This window comes from Dendrobates tinctorius, unplaced genomic scaffold, assembly GCF_039654945.1.
Source record: "Dendrobates tinctorius isolate UK_male_01 unplaced genomic scaffold, ASM3965494v1 ptg000129l, whole genome shotgun sequence".
Lineage (NCBI taxonomy): Eukaryota > Metazoa > Chordata > Amphibia > Anura > Dendrobatidae > Dendrobates > Dendrobates tinctorius.
Window position 1 is genome coordinate 46,164,545 of NW_027361797.1, and position 12,534 is coordinate 46,177,078.

The 12,534-nt window shown below is 43.3% G+C and overlaps 1 protein-coding gene across 5 annotated transcripts in view; it reads left to right on the plus strand.

The window, feature by feature from the left end:
• TRRAP (transformation/transcription domain associated protein) overlaps positions 1-12,534 on the plus strand; it is a 196,316-nt gene that overhangs the window by 44,840 nt on the left and 138,942 nt on the right. The gene's annotated exons all lie outside the window — the stretch shown is intronic.

The window sequence follows — 12,534 nt, forward strand, 5'->3', positions numbered from 1 at the left end:
CGGGTGTGAAATTCATGTTACAATCAGGTGAGCACGTAAATGTCTTATTCCAAGCTCTTTATGTAACGTTTAATTTTCCAGACTTTAAGGTTGAGGGATTGTAGTTAGTGGGAAGAGACGCTGTCGAAACAGTTCTGTGCTCATGTATTATTTACTATATCTTATTAGTGTTTGGGCTCCAAATGTCCTTCCTCTTATTACATCCAGAGATAAATGGAAAAAGTCTTTTTACCTGTGACCAACACTAGAGGGGGCTAACTGCACATGGGTTTATACATTGAGCCCTTTCTAGGCTATTAACGGGTTTAAAGGGGTATTCCAGCCATAATTATGACTTATGCACTGGAGAGGTGATAACTGGTAGATTCAAAACAACCACTAATAAAAGTATGGAGATATGCTGTACTGTGCATTAGAGAAAGGACATCCTTTTCTTGAAGGGGTTCTCCAAGAATGTAATTAAGTGTGTCGTCCCCTCCCATCATGTAATTCAACTATCAGCCCATCCTATTCACGTGTCAAGATTGGCTGCAGTCCAAAGAAACACACAACTGCCAAGACCCGTGTCTCAACTGACAGAGGAGCAGGAGCATAAGTGCATGTACTGGGGAGCTGCCGGAGGACTGTGACAGAAGAACTATATCTCTTTCCACGGAAGTTTGAAGCTGGAGAAAAAAAAAATGTTTTGTGCTCAGTTAGCGAGAAGATGGATTTATTTCTTCTGATGTCACATTACTACTCCAGTAGCTCCTTGGTATGTGTGCTTATGATACAGCTTCTCTGTTAGTTGAGACACAGGTCTCTGAAGTGGTGTTTCTCCAAGTATGAACAAGTTTTTTTCTTTATCGCTTCATTGGGGGGACACAGGTTACCATGGGTGTATGCTGCTGTCGCTAGGAGGCTGACACTAGGCAAAGAAAAAGAGGAAGTAGCTCCTCCCCAGTAGTATACACCCACTGACAGGAACCAAGTACCTCAATTTGTGCTTAGTGTCTGTAGGAGGCGGACCTGGATCTCCCCAGATCCGCAGCTAATCCTTTTTTTCCTTTCAGGTTTTGTTGTCTGTTACTAATGTTTTCCCTTTATTTTTCAAATACAGCTTCAGGGAAACAGGGTGTAAATTCTCACCCTGCCTTCCCATATTTATGCGGCTGAGCGAGCAGTGTGTTGTCACCCACATCGCAACTCTCAAGACCGCAGGCAGGACTCTGTCCCCTGTCACCCTCACAGGTACTCCAAGGTGAATTCCGGTGGCTAGTCCTTGCTAATCCCCCTCCTTACCCCTCTCCTCAGAGAGGGCTGAGAGGAAGATGGTGGTCACCAGTGGTGACCTCCCTCCTTCTCGTAAGGGGTTGACGCTGTCTTCTGCACTGTCCGGACACAGTGCGGGAAGGAGGATCTTCGTTCCCAGCGACCCTCTCCACCCGAGGGCCCCTGTGGTAATCCTCACCTCATTCCTAAAAGGACATCTTTCAGGTAAGCAGATACCCTTCACTGCAGATTCGAGCCCCATAGAAATCAACGGTGTCTGCGCTTAACTTTAATCTTCGCGCCAGCACTGTCAGTCCCCTGGTCCAACTCCTCTGGTGCCTGCGCTCTAATTTGAATTTTGCGCCTTTTTTGGCACCTGCCTCTCCTTACCTCATCCCTAAAAGGACATCTTTCAAGTAAGCGGATACTCTTCACGGCAGACTCGAGCCCCATAGAAATCAAAGGTGTCTGCGCTTAACGTTAATCTTCGTGCCAGTACTTTTACTCCCCGGGTCCAACTCCTCCGGTACCCGCTCTGTAATTTGAATTTTGCGCCTTTTTGGGCATGCGCCTCTCCCAGCTCCCGGGCCCCGTGGTGCCAGAAAATCACTTTATTTTTTTTATTTCTTAAGGCCCCGCTTTGGGGCGGCAATAGCATTACGCAGGTCACATTTCATCATTGTAATACCTGCATAGCGGCAGCCATTTTCCCCTTGCTGTCCTCTCACTCAGTGGCCCATTCTTCCCCTCCATTCTCCCTGGCCACACCTTCTGCTACCTTCCCCTGGCCACTCACCAACTGCGATTTAGAAACGCGCGCACTTCTTAACCAATAGAAAGACTTGCCTTGCTGGCAATCTTGACCGCGCCCCCCGCTCCACAGCGCGCTTTTGCTCCTATCACGGAGTATCCCCTCCTTCCGGTACACGCCCCCCGGCGATGCACCAAGCCAATAGAAGGGCCTTGCCCTGCCGAGAACCTTGACCACGCCCCGCTTCAAAGCGCGCCTCCTCCCGGCGCCCTCTTGCTCCTATCACGGAGCATCCTATCTTGCCGGTACACTCCCCCCGGCAATGCACCAATCGTAGGGGTGCCTTCTTGCCAGCTGGCTTATCTTCCTGGCTGGACACGCCCCCTGGCTTGTCAGCCAATCAGATTGTCACTTTTGTTTTCCCTGCTGGCGTTCTTAGCTACGCCCACCACTCTGCATCGTGTGGACTGTAACGCTGTTCAGCTGATGCTCCATCAGTTATTCTGTCTGCGACACTGCTCTGTGGTAGAGTTTATGCGGCATCAGTGTCAGACCCGTATTTAGCTGCGGAACACACGTTGCAGGGGGACACCGCTATCCTCGCAGCATCTGCTTACTGTCTCTGCCATTGGGTAGGATCTACCCTCTCCCTATATAGCTCATTCTCAGCAGTGTTTCCACAAACCTGCAGAGATTTTCCATTGCCTATGCAGTTTATTACACCTGTACCCTTTGTTTAATAAAGTGGTTCTCAGGCCTCTCCTCCCTTTTCTCTCATTCCTGTAGCCCTCCTACCATGTCTGCATCGGAACAACTCTACTCCAGGAATGACTGCACACCCCTCCCTCCGGAGTGGACTGTTACCTTTTCACTGGATCGGATATGTACATATATTATTTCTTTTACTTCTGTTGCCTTTGCCCCCCTAAGCCGGCTAAGATCCTGTGCGCCGGGGCCCTCTGCAAATGAAAGTGGTCTTTAGGTTCGCTTTCCCCTTCCTGCGCAGTCCTACACCACATCTGCCCTACAGGAGCACTCTAACGCCAGGGATGAGAGTACACCCCTCCCTCCAGAGTGGGCTGTTGCCATGTCAGTCGGTCTCTGACCTGACATAGTGTATCAGCGTCCCTGTTCCTGGATCGTCCTTCACATCTGGCTGCTGCCACCAGTGCTCCGAATGCCTCTCATGGTGATTCCTATGCACCTACCACGACCTTACGTCCGGGATGAGAGCACACCCCTCCCTCCGGAATGCCATGTCACAGGCGGTCTCTGACCTGACACAGTGTATCACAATCCCTGGTCCTGAATCATCCTTCACATCCGTCTGCTGCCACCACTGCTCCGAACGCCTCTCATGGTGATTCGTATGCACCTGACCACGACTTTATGCCCGGGATGAGAGCACACCCCTCCCTCCGGAATGGGCTGTTGCCATGCCACAGGCGGTCTCTGACCCAACAAAATATATCGCGGTCCCTGGTCCTGGAATGCGTTTCACATCTGTCTGCCGCCACCAGCGCTCCAAATGTCTCTCAGTGATACGTATGCAGCCGACCACGACACAGTGACAGACCGGGCACAAACCACAGGAAACGGGCTCTTTCCAGCTCCCCTTTATCCCCTCCTCTACCCAGGCCCCCTCCTCGGAGGCGGCCTCTGGGTCGGATGCGTTTTCCCAGTCTGAGTCCAAGACGAACCAGGTCTCAAAGACACAGGTATGGTCTATAGCCTTTTATTGGCAGCTATCAGATCCCTGAATCTCAGGGAGAACGAGCCACTTGCTAAGGAGCACTCCATTTCCCTCAAGCGGGTAAAACGTCCCTCCCGAACTTTCTCCTATGAGAGGGAATTTGAATCTATCTTGGCTAAACTTTGGGAACATGCTGGAAAGTGCTTTCCGAGAAAGAAGCAGCTAGACATGATCTAGTTGGTAAATGGGCAGAGTCCACTAAAGTGAATCCGCCAGTTTCTCGCCTGTCTTCCTAGACAGTCTTGTCTCTGCCACACAGCGTGTCTTAAGGACACTATGGATAGGCAGATTGAGTCTTTGTCCCATCATTGCCTCCGCCTGGTGGCAAAGTTCATGTCTGCCTAGGCAACAATGTTTCACCAGGGCATCCTAGCGGCATCTTCTCTGGATGAGATGGCAGATTTGGCAGAACAGATTCCCCATGCCGGCAAATATCTTTTGACCGCATCTCTGGATGCTGCCTGTTGCTCCACTGGTGAGAAAGTCAACATCATTGCTGTGTGCTGCATCCTCTGGTTGAAGGTGTGGATTACAGATCCATCCTCACAATAAAAAAAAAAATTTCAAGAATCAATCTTTTTCTTTTCATCCGGGTGGACGGATCTTTCAGTCTGGTTTGCTCAGACATCCGTTGCAGGCGCCAGAGATTCTTCAGGCCGTTTCTTCCCTGCTGCACTCGGGTAATCGTGCCCTTTTTTCCCTGAACAATCGCTTTTCAGGGTTCTTCTCTGATGTTTTCGTAGTCCTGGAGAAAGTCGGATCTCTCCATCTGATTTTAGACTTCAAGCGATCGAATCCCTCACCCCGCCAACATTGATGTTTCTGGAACAAGGTTTGACATGGCTCAAGCCTTGTCTTCTTTCCAAACGTGAAGTTCTTATCCCTCTACCGAGGGATCCGCACTCTAAGCTACCAGCTTCTCTCCCTACAATACAGTATGAGCGTTCTGGGAACCAGGGCTGTGGAGTCGGTAAGCCACAGTTGCGACTCCGACTCCTGGATTTTATCAGGCTCCGACTCCGACTCCGGCTCCTTCATAAATGGCCAATTCATAACAACAAATTTACTGTTGTAAAATATTAAACATCGTGCTTATTCAGTTTCTCACCATCATATAAGTAATCAGACCACTTAGAGCAAAAACTACATTTATTAGAATACAATTAGAATATAGCAAATAACTTACAAACTTTTCTAAACTGTAAGTAAATATGCAATAAACACTTTTATGCAGTTAATAAGAAGAAATCTATAAATTTGTCCTCTGAAAAAGTATTGCCTCTGTCAGATCCTCCTTCATGGATGCCCTCAAATCTGATCTAATTATTTTGAGAGCAGAGAACAACCTCTCTACACTAACTTGTGTTTGTGGCAAAGCAGTAACCACTCGGGCAACATCTCTGACAATGTCAGGATACAGAGGAATCGCTTGTTGCACTGTTATTTTTGATGAACGGTCAAATTTCTCAATTTCTTTTAGTGCACATGAAAAATTCTGCTGAAATGTACTGGCTGTGTTCCTTGATGGGGATGACTCTTCTTCTATGCGGGAACGCTTCGCACGGTCCTTGTGATCCAAATATTTTTCGAAATTAAAGCCTCGACATACTCTTAATAAAGTCACCACCCCTCGGATTTTTTTGGACCTTTTGAATGCCAAAAAAAGTGGACCCCACACATGTCTTTCCATGTTTCTCCACAAAATGGCGAGACAGTGGATGTCCTAAAAATCCCTTAGAGATATTGTTCAAATGTTCTTTTATTCTCTCTTTAAGTTTTCTTTTTGTACGACCAACATAGAACTTATTGCAGGGGCATTTTACTATATAAATAATCCCCGTAGAGTGGCATGTTAAATTGTCCTTAATATGGAACATCTCAGTTTTATCCATATTCCAAAAAGTGGTCTGCGTGATTCTCTTGTTCTTCACTTGCACACAACATGAACAATTACCACACGGGGTAAAGCCCCCAGTAATGTTGGAATATTTCCCATTTAATGTATTACTACCATTTAATAAACCCTTCTTCTGGGTGGGTGCTAGCAAATTGCCAATATTTTGAGCCCTTCTATAAACAAACCTGGGTTTCTCAGGTAAAAGCTCCCCTACCAATTTATCTCTCTTTAAAATAGGCCAATATTTCTGGATGATCTTAGTAAAAACTCTAGGATTATTATGAAATTGAGTGATAAAGGGTAATTTACCAATCTCTTGTTTAATATTCGGAATACCCAAGGCCTGTTTCTCTCCATTGATCAACCTGCTCCTAGAAGCAGATTTTGCTACATGTCTAGCTTGATCTACAATGGATACATCATACCCTTTCTCCACAAATTGAGCTTGTAAAAAACTGGCTTCAATATCAAAATCGCTATCTTTAGTACAATTGCGTCTAATGCGCATGAATTGGCTCTTTGGGATGTTTGAAAGCCACAAAGGGAGATGACAACTGTTCATATGAATATAACTATTACAGTCCACATCCTTATGATAACATTTAGTATAAATGGAGTTATTTTCCACAAAAATATTAAGATCCAAAAAATTGATATTAGTGAGACTAATACTAGAAGTAAATTCTAAACCAAATGAATTATCATTAATCTCCTTCAAAAAGGAGTCTAAACTGGTCTGGGACCCCTGCCAAATGAAGAGCACATCAATGAAGCGCCGCCAATAAATTAATCCCTCTCTCAAATGGTCATTGTAAAAAATATTGGACTCCTCCCACCTTCCAACAAATAAATTCGCATAACTTGGGGCAAATTTTGTACCCATAGCCGTGCCCCAAGTCTGCAAATAGAACTGATTGCAATAAATAAAATAATTATGTTTTAAAATGAATCTCATACTATCTACTATAAATGATATTTGAAGGGGGTTAAAAATTTTGGATTTATGAAGAAAATACTCAGCAGCATCACACCCTTTTTCTTGATTAATAACAGTGTACAAGGACTTGATATCCAGAGTACCCAAAAAACAATTAGGAGCCCACTTCACCAATTCCAAGCTTTTTATAGTATCTCTGGTGTCCTTTAAATAAGCCGGAAGCCCAGACACACAAAGTTGTAGATGCGTGTCTACATATTCCAACAAATTTGCAGTAAGACAATTGATCCCAGAGACTATCGGTCTTCCTGATGGATGGCTAGGATTTTTGTGGATCTTAGGGATATGATAAACCGCTAAACTCGGTGTCCTATTATTAATAAAACAAAATTCTTTTTTATTTAAAATACCCAAAGCTTTGCCTCTTTGGGCTAAAACATCCAGTTTTTTGACAAAATGAGAAGTGGGGTCACCAAATAATTTTTTGTACGTGATATTGTCACTGAGAAGTCTTAATGACTCCTCATGATACTCTTTGCGATCCAAAACTACAATGTCTCCCCCTTTGTCCGCCCCTTGAATGACAATATCATTGTTATCTTGAAGGCTAATTAAGGCCCTCTTTTCTTCTCCAGAAAGATTCTGAGGAGCAAATCTACGGTTCCTGTTCTTTATTTTTCTAATATCCATAGAGACCAGTGTCTCAAATGTATAAAAAGCATTAGAATACTCACTGATGGGATTGAACACTGAAGGATTTGCTAATGATGTATGAATGAACTTACTAGGGGCCGAGCCAGATGGATGGAAGCCGGCCATTTGTTTTTTTAAAAAATATTTTTTAAAAGCCAAATTCCGAAGAAATTTTTTCATGCTCACATATAAGTTAAACGGGACAGGCTCAGTGGTTGGAGCAAATTTTAAACCTTTTTGGAGGAGGGCTTCTTCTTTAGAAGACAAAATATGTGAACTGAGATTAAAAATTTTTTGACTGTGACCGCTTATGTTCGTTTTCTTTTTGGTGAGTTTCCTCCCTCCTCTCTCACCACACTTGACTTTGTATTTCGGACCTGAAAAAAATTTGAATTGATTTTGGAGGTACCTCCCTTCTTAGAAAACATTGATCCTTTATTCAAATTCTTTAAAGGTTGAGTTTTCTTGCTCCCATTACCCAGATTCCTAGATACCACATTTTTAGAATTCAAAAATCTTGAAAATGGTCTTTGTGTTGAAGTGTTATGATTCACAGAATTCCTCATTCTGCTTCCCCCCATGCCCCCAGGCACCTCCCCAGTGGATGTCCTGAAGGTATCCACCAAAGAGGGTGCATCTCCACCCGTGACTGGTGGAGGGGCAGCTCTACACAAGGTGTCTAGATTTTCACCCTCTGACATTAGAGGTGAAAACCTGTTTCTGATAGGAATACTGGTGTCCGTAGGTGTATATACATCCAGCACTCGAGTGGTGTACCGAGAGCTGCATAGCCCCTTCCCCCTAACTGCGGGGGATTCAGGGGTGTTGTCCTGTACCTGTTGACTCCTTATATTAATTGACATTGGAGTATATTGAGTGGAGTTGGAATTAGCATAAGTGGAAAAGACTGGTGAGGTATCTTCTGGAATCTGGGATGAAGAGCCTTTATATTCATCCAATACCAAAAACTGGGTTGCTGAGAGGGATTGTGATGAAGTATCATTACAAGAATTAACAGACTGTCTGGAAAGATTATATCCTGAGAAAGGCACTTCGTCCCTCTCAAATTTTCTCATTTTCTTTTTTCTTATTTCCTTCTCTTTTATCTGAAGTCTGCTAGTAATATTGGTTGCCAGTTCTTGAATTTCATCAAGATGATCAAAATCTTTCAAACACTCTAAATGTCTAGTGATTTCTCTGTTAACATTAAGGAGATTTGATTTTCTCTTGTCAATAATAAATTGAACCATTTTTCTGGAGAAGATTTGAAACATGTCATCCCACTCTTTTAATATAGAGGGATCTCCAAAATCGCCAGCCAGGGTCTTAAATAACCTCAGACCCCTGGGAATTTTATTTACTTCTAAATACTTTTCTAGAGATGCAACCTCCCAAAGATCCCTCATCTCTTCATGCAAAAGTTTTTCTAAAGATTTTAAAATGGTTCTACCTCTCATAGAGCCCGTCACTTCAATGTGACTATTAACAACATGCTCCTTGATGAGTTTGAGACGAAATTCCCTGTCCTTGCATAAACAGGACGTAGCCATAAAGAGCAGCCAAAGTGTGGAGCACACTGAAAATGAAAGTTGCAAAAAAGACAAAAAACACACCGGCGCTGCAAATGCACAGTCAATGGATATGCTGCTGGCACACCTGGCAAATTAAGTGTGCTATCTGCCACTGGAAAAAACAACTACAACGAAACTGAAGGTGGCCGCGCTTATACCGCTGTGTAATGAATGTATCACCCAAACTGAAAGTAGCAGTCAAACTAAAAACAGGCACTACTCACTGTTGCGAAGACTAGTCATAGCTGATCATGTCGATCTTGTATTCACAATAATTGGAATAATTACTATCCAATGTAAAAATCCACCTGGATTCGACCCTCGACATACTCTTAATAAAGTCACCACCCCTCGGATTTTTTTGGACCTTTTGAATGCCAAAAAAAGTGGACCCCACACATGTCTTGCCATGTTTCTCCACAAAATGGCGAGACAGTGGATGTCCTAAAAATCCCTTAGAGATATTGTTCAAATGTTCTTTTATTCTCTCTTTAAGTTTTCTTTTTGTACGACCAACATAGAACTTATTGCAGGGGCATTTTACTATATAAATAATCCCCGTAGAGTGGCATGTTAAATTGTCCTTAATATGGAACATCTCAGTTTTATCCATATTCCAAAAAGTGGTCTGCGTGATTCTCTTGTTCTTCACCTGCACACAACATGAACAATTACCACACGGGGTAAAGCTCCCAGTAATGTTGGAATATTTCCCATTTAATGTATTACTATCATTTAATAAACCCTTCTTCTGGGTGGGTGCTAGCAAATTGCCCCATTTAATGTATTACTACCATTTAATAAACCCTTCTTCTGGGTGGGTGCTAGCAAATTGCATTCAAAAGGTCCAAAAAAATCCGAGGGGTGGTGACTTTATTAAGAGTATGTCGAGGGTCGAATCCAGGTGGATTTTTACATTGGATAGTTTGGTGCCAAATGGGCTTAATCATGAAATCGAACTTTATGCTTTGTGACCCATATAAATAAGTATCCTTGTAGATAAGAAGGACCGTCTCTTTGGATATTATTTATTATTTATTGTTGGAATTACAACAACCAATCAAAATATTTTGGGGGGTGGAGTTTGTTTTATTTTTATTTTTATCACAACTGTTTATAAGCATTTTTGTAATTAATTGTCCCATTCATTAGTTTGTTTGAATAAAGTTGAGCTTTTTATGTATTTAGTATTCAGTTTAAGGAGGTTGCGCCACATAATGGGTTAAGTGTGCGTCATTTTCTTGTGCAGGCGGGGGTATATAGAGTGTGGGTGGCAGTGTATGTTCCATACCTTTGAGGAAGGGGGACGGCTTCCCCGAAACGCGTCAGGATTGGTTCTTGCACGGTGACGTCACCACCCACAATTCACGCCCCCCGCCAGTCACGCCCCCTGCTCACCACGCTACTGTTCGGCGGCGCCATCGGCCGTGGCTGTCTGCCGCCAGGGGGACGCGCTCTCTTGCAGGGAGCTGTTCCTTTTTGCAAACGGGAGGACGCTCCCTGTTTTTGCTTCAGTTCAGGAATTTTTCCTTTCCAATTATTGTGAATACAAGATCGACATGATCAGCTATAACTAGTCTTCGCAACAGTGAGTAGTGCCTGTTTTTAGTTTGACTGCTACTTTCAGTTTGGGTGATACATTCATTACACAGCGGTATAAGCGCGGCCACCTTCAGTTTCGTTGTAGTTGTTTTTTCCAGTGGCAGATAGCACACTTAATTTGCCAGGTGTGCCAGCAGCATATCCATTGACTGTGCATTTGCAGCGCCGGTGTGTTTTTTGTCTTTTTTGCAACTTTTATTTTTCGAAATTAAATTCTTCATCAGTTGATGATGAGGGTGAAGATGTGGCAGGACGACCAAATTCTTCTTGTTCCTCCTGACTGTTCTGCAACCCTTTCATCCTTACTGCTATTTCCAACAGAGCTTCTTTTCCTTTACTTAGCTGTTGATCATCTAGAAGAATCCGATGCATTGGGTCTACATAAACAGCTGCCAAAAGAATGTTATTTTGTAATAGTAGCTCCTCTCTTCGTTTCATTGATGTAGCAATGCCACTTGCAATTAACCCTCCTCTTTGGGACATGCAAAACATCAGGTTCTTCCACTCCTTTAAGAAAATACCTGGAGTTAAGTCCTCTGCTTGTAATTTTTTAGTCACTGTAAATGGGTGCTCTAGCAATTTTTCCAGCTCAGTCACCTGATTCCACTGACTTTCATTTAGCGTCAGTTGAGGGTTAGCCATGTCTACAAGAAAGGTTTTCAGTTCAACCAAGCGCTGAATCATTAAGTAAGTACTGCCCCATCGTGTGGCTTGTTCAATAATTGCCCCTTTTCCAGCACGTCTCTTCAAAATTGAGTCAACTTTAGGGGTTCTGGCAACAGTAGCCAATTTTCTCACCTTGCCAATCAGTGCAGCAGCATGTCCTTCTTGCAGACTGTCTCTTATAGCCAGCTGTAGCGTATGCACAACACAGCGCATGTGATGAATGAAAGAACATATTGACACAGTTTCAACAAGATCATCTAAACTATCATGTTGCTGTTCATCTGAAGCAACTTCAGTTTGCTCCTCACTTACAATACTGTGTTCCTCTATTTCAAACATTTGTGTCTGTGGACCCAGAATGTTTTTCTAGCTGCTGGTCACCATCATTACTCTCATTCATTAGCTTAATGGTACTTATCATATTTGAAGCATTGTCAGTTACGACAGAAAGAACTTGCTCTTTTTTAAGTTCATAGTCTTGCAGAACCTTTTCCACCAAGACCTGGAGAAACTCACTGGTGTGATGAGCTTTGGTGTCTTTTACTGCCAATGTCTTGGTAACTATTTCATTTTTGTCACAAACAAATCGGACATTGATGGCAAAATAGTTCACTCTGTGACGTGTGCAGGCATCCGTTTTAAGAAACAGAAAGCGTCCCTTGAGAGTTTTTTTTAAGTTCTTCCTTTTGTTTAAAAGCTTCTTCGATTACTAATTTTCTAATACTCTCTCTCTCCAGAGAAACACCAAGCTTGCGGGCCATTTCCCCATTCAGACACATAAAAGCTGGTCGTGAAGATAATGAAATAGGCACACTATCCTTTACAACAAGCTCTATGATCTGTTTTTTAAATGTATCTACTGTCATTGTCACAGTAACTTTGTCACTGACAAAATATCTTGCAACTGATGGCTGCAAAGTTCTCTGCTCCTTTGTTTGGCTGGAAGAGCTGGGCACTGGTTCATTGGTTTGGATGCAGTCTTTCTCATCCACTGCTTTCAGTACTTCTGGATGAAAGCGCTGTAAATGTCTCTTTAGATTAAAAGCTCTGGTAGGAGCATTTTTATCTTTGCCTGAATATGCACTCATCTTGGCTTCACAGCATTTGTTTTCGTCTGGATCATTTGTCATACACTGACAGACATAATGTTTTCTATCTTGAGTGATGGTGAAATGTTCAAATACAGCTGATTTCATGTGATGCTTCTTTGACATTCTCAGGTTTTTAATTCTGCATTCACAATCCAAATGACAATTGTTTTTTTCCTAAAAACAATTGTACAATTGGCAGCATGGTGGCTCAGTGGTTAGCGCTGCAGCCTTGCAGCGCTGGAGTCCTGGGTTCGAATCCAGGAATCCACGACAGCATCTGCAAGGAGTTTGTATGTTCTCCCCGTGTTTGCGTGGGTTTCCT